This window comes from Thamnophis elegans, chromosome 5 (assembly GCF_009769535.1).
Source record: "Thamnophis elegans isolate rThaEle1 chromosome 5, rThaEle1.pri, whole genome shotgun sequence".
Lineage (NCBI taxonomy): Eukaryota > Metazoa > Chordata > Lepidosauria > Squamata > Colubridae > Thamnophis > Thamnophis elegans.
Window position 1 is genome coordinate 26,235,447 of NC_045545.1, and position 15,043 is coordinate 26,250,489.

The following is a 15,043-nucleotide window of genomic DNA, read 5'->3' on the forward strand; positions in this document are numbered from 1 at the left end:
ACTGGTTTTTCAATATCACTCCCTCAATACGGTCCTGCTTCCAACACCGTGCGGGCGATTTCCCAACCGAGTCTCTTCTTCGATCGTCCGAATTCGTTACAAGTTTGCAGAACTCGCTCCGGATCGGAATGGGAACAAACAAAACAAAACGTCGGGTCAAGTCGAACCGGTTCTGTTTCGAGGCCATCAGAAAACTGTCAAGCATCCGTGACAGTCATTGGGGGCAGAGGATGCAGACGATACTCTCCACGCGCGTTCTCTCCGCCGTCATCCGAAACTCTCCCGCTTGGGGAAAAGGAAAGCGAGACTTAAAGACGCGCCGTCTGCCTCGCCCAGAAGTTACTTCACTCGCCCCCGCTCTCCGGCTTTCCTCCTTTTTTTATTCCCCCACACACACACTCCCCTCCCACAGTCACGGAACCCGGAAGTTTGTGTGTGAGCGCGTCTTTCTGCGTGGTGGTTGGCGTTTCGTTTCGTTTCTCTTTTTTTTAATTTCTATCACATGGCAGCGTGCGAGAGAGATACAATAAAAACAGAAAAATGGCGACAGTCACGTTGTGGCGACTCTGTGCTGCGTCATTAGATAATCTTCGCGCAAAGAAAGCTAAAGAACAAAGACGAGAGAGAGCGCGAGGGGGGGGAAAGCAGCGCATCTGGAAAGGTGGGTGGGCGAGAGGCAGAGGCTTGCCCAGAGCGCGCGGGGAGCCGATGGGCGGGCGGGAGCGCGCGGGGGGAGGGAGGGAGGGAGACGATTAGGGAGGGAGGGGGGAGGTGAGCGAGCGCGTTTATTGCAGGGCACCGGGGTTGGCATCCCAACTCTTTTATTTTATTTTTTCCCTCCATCCGCCCGCTCGCGAATTCGGCTTCACGGAGCCTCGGGGGAAGGTCCTGCGAGAGGTTGGTGGGTTTTGACGCGAGGGGGGCAAAAAGCTTGTATTCGTCTCGGGGAGGAGGGGCGGCGGCGGCAAGCTCCGGCGCGAGGTGTCGATGCCTGTCCCTCCTTTCTCCCCACCCTTCTGCTTTAATAAACGCGACCCGCAGCTGAGCGAGCAAGCGGGTTTTTGGCGAGCTGAGCGTTTCCCTTCGCAGTTGAGGATTCTGCGCTCTAACTACTAGGCGTCCGGGCGACCGCCGGCGCGCTTTGGCTAAAGGGAGCCCATGTTCGGTTTTTGCCTTTTCTTGGGATCGCGAATGGGGGGGGGGGGTTTAAAAGACCGAAGAGAGGCTCGGGCCCGGGACTGGAGGGGGACCCGTCCCATCCCTGGCATATGATATAACCCCTCGTCCTCGAATGGATGCTTCTGAGGAGAGAGGTTTGCTCGGCGACCGCTTGACCGGCGGGCTGGAGCAAGCGAGGAAAGCGAGGGCAGTGCGGGGAAAGGAAGGCGTCCACTCCGGAGGGCGTCGTGGTGCCTCTTAAAATGTGGCGCACTATTATTTTCCCTCAGACTCCTGGCCCGGTTCCTTTCCAAGTCAAGTGATTGTAAATATAGCCCGGGTGTTGTTTACATGAAACCATCCAGGGGGAGGAGCGCAGAGAGGAGGAAGAGGAAGGCGGAGGAGGCTTCCCAGGCTGGCAGGGGTGAGTTATCCCTAAAAGGAGGAGCTACCAGTTAACACTGAGGGCCGGAGGCTCGGACCATTGGTGTCGGTATGCGCGCTGGTGGCGAGCGCCTCCTTCGCCACTGGTGGCTGCCCTCCGCGCTCCTGCTGTGGTCGAAGTGCCTGCCTGGCGGGCGACTCCGGTTGTTCTGTCCGGGCTTGGCTTGTCCTCCAAAATGATCTCGGCCTTTTCTTTTTTTTTCTCCTCTAAGCCCGCTCATTTCGGTTTTGAGCTGCTGAGGTGTGGAATGGCTTAGCCGGGGCTTCCCACCAATAAAGCAGCTGCACCTGCCGGGTCTCTGGGTGTGATCAAATAGCAATAGCACTTAGACTTGTGTACCGGTTGGTAGTTTTTACAGCCCTCTCTAAGCGGCTTACAGAGTTAGCCTATTGCCCCCAACAGCCTGGGTCCTCATTTTCTCCCTTGGACCTTTCCAGATTTATGGACCTGCGGATTCCCGTGTTCCCAGCCAGCATGGCTTTCCCTAGTGCAGTGGTTGCCAACCAGTGGTCCGTGTACCACTGGTGGTCCATGAGAAAATTTTAGTGGTCCGCAGAAAAAAATATGTGCATTTTGCACTAAATACTGTTTATTTGTTTTTTTAATTTCTATTAGTGGTCCACGGGATTTAAAATTATGAATTTAGTGGTCCCTGAGGTCCAAAAGGTTAGTGAGCCCTGCTCATAACAATTAAAATTTCCCAATGCATTCCTTTGGAAAAGGGCATGATTTTAGACTTTTACTGGTTGTTCCATCTTAAAATCCTTTCCCGCCTCCTTCCTGGCCTCATGACCCCAAAGTGAATGATCAGGGCTTGGAAAGAATTACAGAAGTTGTGTTCTACATGGGTTCCCTACCTTGTTATTCCTTCCAGTCCAGCAAAATCCAGGAAAGAGATTACGTAAAGAGACTAGGGACTTTGTTTATCAACAGGATAATACTTGGAAAACAAAACTGGATTGGCAGGAAATTCCAATAGAAGAACTGTGAGTTTGAATAGGGACTGGATCTGGACAAGAACTGCAAATCCCTAATATATCCCAATGGAAGTAGTAGTTGGGCGGTGGGCTCAGAATGCAGTTGGCTCCTCATTCTAAGCCCCCTCCTTCCCAGAGTGTAGCTGTAATTTAAGGCCTTGGGAAGAATTCCAGAAGCCATGCTTTTCATGTTTCTCATAAATTTTGCCTTCGCAATACATTTTTACCATTAGCCTATCCTAGCTACCTAGTGAATGCATGATTGGGCTGTAATAAGTATCATTATGTCTCAGTAACTTTTTTTTTTCTGTATCGCACTTTCCTCACAATTGAGATGAAGTGCTAACTCACCCATTTTGGGATCCTCAAAGGGCTCTGTACAATAAGCATTAAAAACTACTATCCCCATACAGATCTCTAGCCTCATTGCCTGTGATTAAAATCATTGCCAATCATCTAACTTCCTGTAAGGAACTATGCAAGTTTTATATACCTTGAGACAGTCCTAGCTGATGTTAGAATGAGTGGAAATCTACTACTTAATCACCTGTACAGCTAATTTGCCTCACTCATGGGCAGAAATGAAGCGAAAGTGATATAACAAAAATGTAGCAAGCAAAGTGACTTTTGTCACTTACTCAGTTAACTATAAGTAGAGAAAGGACATAAAGTCTTGGCATGTTACAGAAAAAAACCTGACATGCTGACGGATCCTAGGTATATTTGCTCAGATTTCAATACAATAAGAGACCTATTTTTGTGTTTACAATTGCAGGCTTAACCCTAAACTTGTTTTAATCTGCGGCATCCCTGTAGTATCTTTCCATCACCCACTGATTTGGCATTGGTTTTTAGGCCTGAGCTGCTGCACCTTCTAGAAATCAACTACTATATCTAAACAAGTCTGAATTAATTAATATTTGTCGTTCTGATGTTAAAAAGTAAGGGATGTAAGTAGTCCCCAGAAATATTAACTCAAAAATCCAGTTGACATTTCCATTTTCTCTTACTATTCTGTTGCAGTTCATACTTCTATGCCTGACAACTTGCATCTCACTATCTTATGCATCTCATCTCTGTTATCTCTTCTGGTTATGTTTTGCTTTATAACATGGTTTTTAAAAAATAAATCTAGAAAAGAGAAGGATTGTCCAGGGCCTCCCTTGTTCATATCTCAAAGCAGAAGTGCTGGGATTGTAATGCTGGGATTGTTAGATCCAATTTTTCGCTTCACAATGATGGAATAGGTTATATTTTAACAAAATATAGGAGTGTTTGTTCTCTCTGGCCGGTAAGTAACAAAAGTCCAGGTCTATGACCTTGATTCTTTTATTGCAGCATCTGTGGTTTTGATGGAACTTTTTTGTAAATACAGAGAAGTTCTAAATGTATTTGCGAATAGAATTTGACTTCTCTATTAGTCTTATTTCTCCCTCCCTCTCTCTGTTACCCCCAATAGGCAGTGAAGAAGTAAAGATGCCTTATGCCTTTTTCTGAGGAATACAGCTCCTACTGTTGCCAGCGTCAAATCTGTAAGCATTTCTCTGTGGGCTTGTTTGTTTGGGCTATGAGGCTTTGATGGAAAAGAAACTAGGATTGCATGTCAGCTATGACTGACAGTAATAAGATGCTTGTGAGATGAATGTGTTGAATTATATATGTTTAGTAGTCTTGACAAGACAAGTATCATTTGGGGTAGATGAGACTTCTGTCTCTCTCAGAATTCTTAAGCAAATATTAAAAATAATATAGTTGAAGACAGTGGTATTTTTAAAAGCAGAGTCTAGCAAGAAATATGTACAACATTTTGCAGATAGATGGTGCAGTTGAGATTTAGGATGTGAATATGATGTTGTGATTTATCCGTTTCCGTATGTTTTGCTCTTTATCTGCAAACAGTGGTCTTTTTAATTCTGCAGTCTAATGTGTACTTAACTTAAAGTATTTCTAAGTAAACATGCTAGGCTTGGCTTGTATGTTGTGGATCTTGAATGGGTAAGATGTAATCCATAGCTTGGTTACAGTCTTTCAAAAAAACACTTTTTATCTCCTTCAGCATCTATTGCCTAGAACAGTGTTTTTCAACCACTGTGCCGCGGCACACTAGTGTGCTGTGACATAGTGTAAGGTGTGCCGTGGGAAAAACACTTTATATATAGTCAATATAGGCACAGAGTTAAAAATTTTTAACATTTTCTAATGGTGGTGTGCCTCGTGATTTTTTTCATGAAAAAAGTGTGCCTTTGCACAAAAAAGGTTGAAAAACACTGGCCTAGAAAGAGAAGAGTGGAAATCAGATATGGGAAATCAGAGCAAACAAAAGACAACTAAGTAAAAATATAACAATATGTAAATATTTAGGTAAATATTTATAATTTAGATAAAATATTTATGTAAAAATATAGTAATAAGTAAATATTTAAAGGGACTTGGGGGCTCAGTGGCTAAGACGCTAAGCTTGCCAATCAGAAAGGTTGGCAGTTCAGTGGTTTGAATCCCTAGCACTGTGTAACAGGGTGAACTCCCATTCGAAGGCATGTAAAAATGCAAGTAGAAAAATAGGAACCACCGTTGGTGGGAAGGTAACAGCGTTCTGTGCGCCTTCGGCACTTAGTCATGACCATGGAGACGTCTTCAGACAGAGCTGGCTTTTCAGCTTTGAAACAGAGATGAGCACTACCCCCTGGAGTCTGAAACGACTAACACATATCTGTGAGGGGAACCTTTACCTTTACCTAAATATGAGAGCCAGTTTGATCTAGTGATTAAGGCACAAGGCTAGAAAGTAAGAAATGGTGAGTTCAAGTCCTACCTCCACTGCACAGAGAGGTTGGTGTTCTCCAGCTTGAGTTATTTGTAAAAATAATAAAGGTAGAATGTGTGTGTGTGTGTGTAATGAAAATAAAAAATGTAGAATAAAGAAATCTTAATGACTGACTTATTTTAAGATGGAAATTTTTCAGAAATTAAATTGGCCAAAAGGATTTAATTTTTTTTTGTAAACAGAAAACACATGGGAGAGATCTAGCTAATTAAGTTTATAGAAAAATGCATTGGCTTTGATTATGCTTACTTAATGCCTGTTCTTAAAACAATAATGTTGCAATGTGTACATCTGTATTTTTCACCCCTAATTAATTTACCAGCTTCAGATCTATAGATTTTCTTTTTCTTTTCTCTTTTCATAGCATCTACAGTGCTTTCAGGCCTTAATAATACTAAATAGCATAGGCATAGATGGTTAAATTACATAGCACAGGCATAGATGGTTAAATTGAGAACACCTTCTGCTCAAACTTCCCTGAAATGAGTCAATTATTTTAGTAGAACTTGTACTCAAGTTCCCAGTGGATAATGTTTCATATTTTGGTCAAGGTTACAGGGAATTCTTTCTAATCACACTCTAATGCATTTCCATCAATTTAAAAGTGGTTAAGTATAAAGATTGAAAAAGTTCATGCTGCTATGCAGAAGGTAAGACCTGTACTTCAGTGGAAATTTAAAAGAAAGATAAATTATGTATTTAAAGGCAGACATGGAATGTTTATTCAGTCGTATTATTGACACCTTTTGCAGCAGTTGAGGAAGAGACTATAGAATTTTAGTAGTATAAAGATTGCCTATCATAGCTTTTTTTGCATATAAATTTAGTCAGAGTAAACTACTTTACATTTCAGTGAGGCAGGACAAAGAGTTTAGGCAAAAGACGCAGTAAGATTTTCACCAAACTTTTTAAAAAATGTTTCCCAAATATACCAAATTAAATTGTTTGGCGGGGGGAGGCAACCTTCAGGGCATTTTAACATTTGTTATTGTGGTTACTTTTTAATCTCTTAGAATCACTGTAGCAACCATATCAATGAATGCTAATCAAATATTTGAAGGACTTAGATTTGTCTTTGGCACGTGCCTCCAAATTTGCTTATTTATCTGTCTATCATAATAACACCCATTGGGTACCTAGCTAGCAAAGATAGGAGAAACTTCTGGGAACTGAAGTCGTAAAGTTGCCAGGATTGAGAAACTGTTATACAGAGGAATGTGTGGTTTATAACTTGAGAAAGAAGAGGAAGCTTAGCTGTCCTTAAACTGTTTTCCTTAGGTAAGTTCCAGACATAACTACCACATACGCCATTGAGTCAGTCTTGACTTCTATGTCCCTGGGTGTCTTTGGACTAGCTCAGTTTAAACCTACCTCACAGGGTTGTTATGGTGACAGAATGGGGAAAAGGAGCACAGGGAATGTACCCACGAGCTTCTGAATGGAAAGCTGGGAATTAACTCACAAATAAAAATAGATCTAAGGCACACCCCAGGTTGTTGTGTCTGGGAATTCTGGCAGTTGCTCTCCTAAAACAACTGAGCGGTTACTGTGTTCAGAAAGCTTGCACTGAGCCATGATTTAATGTTATATGAATGAGTTCTCCAGTCCTTCATCATGACTAAATTGAAGACATCACCAGTTTTCAATTACATTTTTAAATCAGAAACTATTTAATGATACATCCACACCTTAAATAAACTAGGTATATTAATGTTTGAACTTAAAATGCAAAATAATACTTTCATTTTTTATGCAGCCATGCTAAAGGAGGGTTAAGTAAACACATTCAAATCTGAGTGTGCTTTACATGATGTTGATCCATAATGTATCAGCATATTATTATAATATTATTAAGGCTAAGGTATATAAAGGAATGTAGCAAATTTCTTTACACCAAATAGATTACTAGTCTATTTATTCTAGCATTGTTTATTTTGAATAGAATTTTCCAGGAACCTCCTTCAGTTCCATCTGAAGATCCACCACCAACTGGATATGGAATTAATGCATCTAAAAAAAGTAGGTTACAATGATATGTTTCATTGTAGATCAAAAATCTGCATCCGGTCCAAATGCTACAGTCTATTTTAAACTTTGGAATGCTATTTCTGAGCAGAGGAAAATAATAATCTCATCTTGTTATAATTATTTCCCCAACATGTCAGCATCATCTGAAGAATTCAGAATTTATATGCACATCCTTAAGCAATAACACTTATTCATTTGGATGGTGGGGAATGGCCAGCTGTCTGCAAGGAATATAAATCCTTCCATTCCCCACCATCCTGTCAGAGCTGAAGAAGCTTCTTGGGTGAAAAGGAAATGTCTTCAAAAGAAAAAACAAAGTCCAGTTGCCTCTTGAAAAAGCACCTTTGGGACATCCGTGATCTGGATGACTGAGAATCTTCATAGACGTTTAGCTATGCATTTTGGGATGAACACCCTTCGAATAGTAATAATACTCATGAATGGATTTCCAGAAAAATTGCAGACTACATGAGCCATTTGCATTTCAGTTTGAGTTGCAGTCAATGCAGATTCATCCCTAACAGCCTACGCCTGTCCTCAAGAAAACATCCTGCAGCCAAGAAGGCTCCACAGCCATTTGCACTACTCAGCTGACCCTGAGGACACAGATAAACAAAAAAAGAATGTGAATGCGAAAGAATGCAAATGGCCAGCTGTCTACAAGGAATATAAATCTTTCCCTTCCCCAGCATCTTGTCAAAAGCTGAAGTCTTCAAAAGTAAAAAATAAGTTGCTTCCTGTAAAAGAACTTTTGGGACAACTGAATAAGTAAAGACAGCCTTTTATCAATAGTAGACTGTTGCTTCAGACTATCCCATAATCTCTTAAATGTGCTTTTTCCAAAAGGCAACTGGACTTCTTGGGTTTTTTTTCTTTGAAAATGTTTCTCTTCTTATCCAAGAAGCTTCTTCAGTGAACTGAAACATTTGTAAAGAAAAAAAAACAAGGAAATCCAGTTGCCTTTTGAAAAAAAAAACATCTTTGAGACAACAATGACCTGGATGATTGATAATCCCCATAGATATGGTCTCCCTTGATCTTAGGTGAAAAGCTGACTTAAAATCAACAAAAGTTATTAAAAAATGGTTTAGGGTTAGGCACAGATTGGCACAATAATAATTCCATTCCTGTGTAGAAGATACATTAAAGATATTACAAAGATACTATATTCATTCAAGTAAACACGATTATACAGTTGATTCTATCTGTCTCTCTACAGCTACTGGTTGTCAAATGTCAGAGAAATCTTAGGTTCTAGGTATATTTACACATGCTTTAGTGAGGGCATCAGGCTAATGAAATCAGTCTTTGTGCCGCACAGCGCAGATATAATTCCTAATGATTTGTAAATAATCCATAGATTATTTACTATAGAGACTCCTTGACCTTTACTTGGGTGTTTTGCCCACAGATTTCATGGGAATACAATAAGGGAAATCTCTGGCTCTGGTTTATTTACACATGTTGATTTTGTTTGAACCCTTTACATGTCTGTCTCTGTTTGCACTAATATAGGTTTTGGGGAAGATACAGATAGATACAGATTAAAAGAGTTGGAAGGGACCTTGTAGGTCATCTAGTCCAACCCCTGCTCAAGCAGGAGACCCTACAGCATTTCTGACAGATGGCAGTCCAGTCTCTTCTTGAAAGCCTCCAGTGATGAAGTTCCCACAACTTCTAAAGGCAACTTCTGTTCCATTGCTTGATTGTTCCCACTGCCAGGAAACGTCTCCTTATTTCCAGGTTGAATATCTCCTTGATCAGTTTCCATCCATTATTCCTTGTCTGGCCTTCAGGTACTTTGGAAAATAGCTTGACCCTCCTCCTCTCTGTGGCAGCCCCTTAAATATTGGAACATTGCTATCATGATTCTCCTGGTCCTTCTCTTCACTAGACTAGCCATGCCCAGTTCCTGTAACCATTCTTCATATGTTTTAGTCTCCAATCCCCTAATCATCCAGGTTGCTCTTCTCTGAACTTTTTCTAGAGTCTATATATTATTCTATATATTATTACTATTATTATATTATATAATATATAAGATGCACATGAGTTTACACAAATAAAATACAGATAATTCTCAACTCACACAAGTGAGACCAGAATCATCCATCCTGAAATCCAAGCAGGATTTTGGCATGGAGTATTTGCAGCATGGAGTGGCAGTAGCCAGTCCCCCAATCCCCCCCTCAAAAAACCCTCAAAGAAGACTCATTTCTGGAGGCATGCTGTAAATGTCCCGTGCTGTAAAAACTTACTTTTGAATGGTCGCTGAATGAATGGTTGTAAAGGGAGGTTTTGAAGAGGCATTTTTTTAAAAAAGTAGGTAGGTAGAGAAAGGGATAGAGAAAGAGAGAGAGAGAGAAATACAGTAGGTAGGTAGCGGGAGAGAGAGAGTAGGTAGATAGGTAGATAAAGGGAGAGAGAGAGAAATACAGTAGATAGGTAGGGGGAGAGAGAGAGTAGGTAGGTAGATAAAGGGATAGAGAGAAAGAAATAGAACTAGAGAAATACAATAGGTCGGTAGAGAGAGAGGGTAGGTAGGTAGGTAGAGAAATAGAGAGAAATACAGTAGGTAGGAAGAGAGAGAGAGTAGGTAGGTAGGTAGATGCTTCCAGGTGTATTTATCCATGTGCTGGAGAAGGAAATCACTGACAATCTGCAGCACTTAAGACTTTGTTTCTGCTGGCACAGCACTTGATCAATCTAATTCTCATCAATCAGTTAAAGAGCTTTCCAAAAGGGAAAAAAAAGTGTTTGCACTCTGCAAACCTCCCAAAAATGGCCCTTTTTTTTCCCAAAAAGCATGAATAGCCTTGGGGGGACCAAAAATGAGCAAAAAAAACATTTTTCACAAAAATGGGTCCATTTTTGTCAAAAGAATTGCATGCATAGCCTATAGAGTGCTGCTGCGGGGCAAAAAATGGCCCTTTTTTGCTCATTTCTGCCCTCCCCAACCCCCAGGAGCTCTCTGAAAGCCTCCATAAGGGTATGCATGGCTATTTTGGTGAAGGGGGGGGGCAAAAATGCTGTATTCGATGTGTAAGACACACCCAATTTTCAGCCTCTTTTGAGGAAAAAAAGGTTCATCTTATACTCCGAAAAATACAGTAATCAATTCAGTGGGTTGTCTCTGCTTTTTGTCCTAACTTTTTTTAAAGGGTTGAGCATTTATTGGATAGGTTTTCATCTCATTAGTGCCCTCTTGTGGTTTTCTTTAAAAAAATGTTTCTTTTCAGGTGTGCATCACATGGCAGCTTTCAGTCAGAACTCGAGAGGAGAGGTGAGTTTCCTGGACTCTGTCCAAAAGTCCAGTCCTGACAGCATAACTGGCCATAAAAATTATTTACTTTATAGCAGATAATTAGGAAAACCTTATGGATAATAAGAGCAGGTGTATGCAGTCTTTTGCTGTGTGGAACTGCACTCAAAACCATTAAGATACCACAGTAGAGTACCTACTGATGTAAGTAAGTGGTGGTGTCAGGCTTAGGGGAACCGTTTGACAGATAAGTGTCTTTTTTTTCAACTTGGTGAACCTGTTTTAGCTTTTGGCAGGCTTCTGAGCTAAAAATCATAGGAGCCCCAAGTTTAGCACTAAACTGTATTTTTATTTGTAATGTGCCCTGGGGATTTCTTTTATGGGAAACCCTATACATCTGTTTTGTAAAACACAGGTCTGAGCAGAATAGTTAGCGCAAGGGTCAGCAACCTGAGGCTCTGGAGCCGCATGTGGTTCTTTCATCCCTCTGCGGCAGCTCCCTGTCGCCGGTCGGCTCCACAATTGATAGGGCTTTCGGTTAGGACAGATAGAGGAAAAAGGACGTCATGCTAGGAGGAGACTCTATGGTGGGGGAACCAGACTTCCAGTCAGCTCCAGAAATGAACGGGGGGCTTGCGGTTAGAAGCTCTTTGTGGCTCTTTGAGTATTTAAGGTTGCCAATCCCTGAGTTAGTGCATCCTTAAGTGCACTAACTTTGCATCAATTTGAACAAAGTTGTGAAAAAAATATCTAGGGCCTATGTTATTGATATGGGTGGCCCAAAAATATAAGTTCCAGAGATATTTTCCTTTTTTCTCATCAGAAATCTATGTTGCAAGCACTAATTTGCATGCTTCAGTTATCATTTTATCAATAAATATACAAACAATATTTTGTTTAATAATTTTGTCTTTAGTTATGGATAATTAACTATAGTATATTCATTTGTTCAGCACAGTGAGCGAATGGATATACTATTCAGGCAAGGCTTCTGCTTATATGTATGTAATTGTCAGGTATGTCTGAAACAGCAACATAAAGCTTTCAGGAAGTTTGGAGTTCATCATAGTCTACTTTTTTTGAACCCACAGCTATGGATCAACTGATGGAACCTGACCTTGGGATTATCTGATGGTATGAAGTCAGGCAATGATTGACAGGCTGCCCTGGCTCAGTTATCACTGTGCTGATGCTGTCTATACTAAAGGTACAGTACTGTGATAACTGAAGGATGGTAGCCATCTTAGCTTCAGAGGAATTCAACATGTGGCGATCAAAGTCATTACTTTATTCTGTAACACTTGTGATGTTTTATAGATGAAGATTAAAGAGAACACATCTGGATGCTGGAAAAACACATTTACAGTTAAATAAATAAAGTCCTAAGTACCATAAATTGTACTTAGGACTATTTTATGTTATATTTTTGAATTAATAATTAGCCCCATATTAAGCATTAATTGGTTTATCTTAACCACAGTTAAGGCTTGTAAATCCAGAGAGAATGACCCAAAAGAAAAACCCAGTATATGTTTGTTCTGCCTGCTAAGCTTTCCTTTGTGTATTTCAGAAGAAACATGGAAAGACAAGGCACTTTTCTTTCTAACAATTTGAGTGCGGTTTCTAATGGATCTTCAAGAATAAAAACTAAGTCGTCTGCGAACGCTTGCAATTTATACTCTTCTCTCTTAATTTTCATTCGTCTTATTTCTTCTTCTTCTCTGATCTTTCTATTTAAGACCTCTAGTGTTAGGACAAAGAGTAGCGGTGATAGTGGGCAGCCTTGTCTTGTACCTCTCTTTATTTCAATCGGTTCTGTTAGTTCTCCATTTACCATTATCTTTGCTGCTTGTTTCTGGTATATCGTTCGTATAGTTTGAGTGAATTTCTTGCCAAAGAAGAAGAAGCAGGAGAAGTAGCAGGCTTGAAAATAAACAAAGATAAAACAAAGATCATGACAAAGAATATCCCAGCTACACAAAAGGAAGAGTTGTCAGAAATGTTGCAGATTCAAAACACAAGTAAGATTAAATATTTGGGGATACATTTATCACCTAGATGTAGCACTCTTAAAGAGGATAATTATACCAGATTAAAACGACAAATAGCAATCGATTTGGAGAAATGGGAAAACTTGCATTTATCAATGATGGGAAGAATCTCTACAATTAAAATGAACATTTTACCTAGAATTCTATATCTGTTTCAGACAATCCCAATCAGACTGGGTAAGGATTTTTTTCTAGATTTAAATAAAATAGTTTTGAAATTTATTTGGCAAGGGAAAAAAGCTAGAATAAAACTTAAATTACTACAAGATGTTAGATCAAGAGGAGGTTTTGGGTTACCCGATTGGGAGCTATACTATCAGGCAGCAAACCTGATGTGGATTAAGGAGTGGATATCATTAAAAAACTCTAGATTATTGAACGTAGAAGGGTTTGCTGTTGGGATGGCATGCTTGCTTATGGTATAAGGGAACTAAACCACATGGTTGTTTTAGAAGACATTATATAAGGGAGGCGTTGTTGTTAAATTGGGAAAAGATTAAAAGATTACATTATTTAAAAATTCCAGTCTGGACATCAACAATTGAAGCATTTTCGTATCCGATAATACATAAAAAGGAACAAACAGTTAGATATACAGAATTATTGAATACAGAGGGTGAGCTCAAATCTAGTCAAGAGTTGAAGCAAGAAGGGATGGAAATGAACTGGTATTCATATGTACAGATACAATCTAGATATAATGAAGATAGAAAAACTAAAGGTCTCTATAACAAAATGACTGAGCTAGACAAAATTCTAACAGGTACTGATGAAAAAGTAATTAAAAAACTATGTGGATATTTATTGGAGTTTAAATTGCATGAAGAACAAGTTAAAGAAACTATGATTGCTTGGGGAAAATTTTTAAGTATGGGATTGATTTAGAGAGAAATTGGCAGAAATTGTGGTCTCAAATTACAAAATGACAATGTCCACTGCATATAGAGAAAACTTGTATAAGATGTTTTACAGGTGGCATCTACCCCCGACCAGAATCGCAAGAATGTTCAAGAATAAATCAGAAAGTGTTGGAAATGTCACCAGATACCTGGCTCATACTACCACATGTGGTGGACTTGCACTGAAGCCAAAGATACTGGACTAAAATCCACATGTGGTTGGAGAAAATGATACACAAACAAATAGACTTTAAACCAGAGGTCTTTTATTGGGAATTTTACCAGAAACCTACAACAAAGACTTAAAATATTTGATTGTAAATGTGTTAACAGCAGCCAGAATTGTATTTGCAAAAAACTGGAAAAATGAAACAATACCAAAAGAGGAAGAAGTTATTCGAAAAATAATGGACTGTGCCGAAATGAGTAAATTGACATTTGAAATTAGAGAGCAAGAGGATGAACAATTTTATAAGATATGGGACTTGTTTTATCAATGGCTAAGGGAAAAAAAAAAACTTTGGAAATGAAAATGATACACTTATGCCTTAGTTGGAAAAAGTAAATGATGATATAATTATGCTGTGAAATAATTCAATAATGATATAAGGAAGTATTAATATAAGGTCTGGTGATATAATGTATAAGGTTAAGAACTTACTATAATGATATTTCGCTGCTGATAAGGCAATTCTAATAGGGGAACAAATGAAAACTGGTATATATAGGCAGCGATGCCTTGTTGAACAATGAAGGAATAAGATCTCTGTTTGAAGGTATGAAATGCAAGGTTAACAATGAATAGAAGTATACTTTCTGGGGGAAAATAATGCTAATGTTAACTGAATATATATTGTAGAAGGAAAATGAGGCCTTTAGTTACATTAGATGAAATATCTGAGATGGTAAATATTTTTTGAAGATGTAGATGTTAAAACAACCGTAACCAAACGACATGCTGCATGTGATGATGGTTTTTTTTTTCCCTTTTTTTTTCTTTTTTCTTTTTCCTCTTTTTGGACCTTTTTTTGTCCTTTTTGGCCTCCCCCCCTCCCCCCACCCTTTTTTTTCTTGTTTTATTTTTTTTGTTTTTTAAACCCTAGCTTATTGTGGTGTTTATTAAATATACAACAGAGAGATATGGGATGTATAAACTTAGTAGGGATGCACCTGTGATCAAACGATATATTGTATGTGAAGATGGGTTTCCCCCCCCTTTTTTTTTCATCTTCTCCTTTTCCCATTGTTGTCTGTGTAATAAAAAAAAAATTAAAAAAAAAATAAAGAAAGACAAGGCACTTTTCAAATCCCTGTTTAAAGGTGGGAGGGGGGAGTCTAAAACTGTTACCGGGTGCATATATATGAACTTTCTAAAAGGGTTTTTTTTGGGCCATCCAAA

General features: G+C 39.5%; 2 long non-coding RNA genes across 4 annotated transcripts; both read left to right on the plus strand.

Annotated features, from left to right (window-relative positions):
* The first annotated feature begins 786 nt into the window (after positions 1-786).
* LOC116509386 lies at positions 787-7,692 on the plus strand. Of its 3 annotated transcripts, XR_004255504.1 has the most exons (4): positions 1,256-1,582; positions 4,040-4,112; positions 7,347-7,423; positions 7,570-7,692. It is a non-coding gene; the product is annotated as an uncharacterized LOC116509386 (long non-coding RNA). The 3 variants fall into 3 exon arrangements; XR_004255503.1 differs by lacking the exon at positions 1,256-1,582 and adding an exon at positions 787-897 and having other exon boundaries at positions 7,347-7,692; XR_004255502.1 differs by having other exon boundaries at positions 7,347-7,692.
* A 2,792-nt stretch (positions 7,693-10,484) lies between these two features.
* Positions 10,485-12,357, plus strand: LOC116509265. Its single transcript, XR_004255487.1, has 2 exons — positions 10,485-10,715; positions 11,786-12,357. It is a non-coding gene; the product is annotated as an uncharacterized LOC116509265 (long non-coding RNA).
* The last annotated feature ends 2,686 nt before the right edge of the window (positions 12,358-15,043 follow it).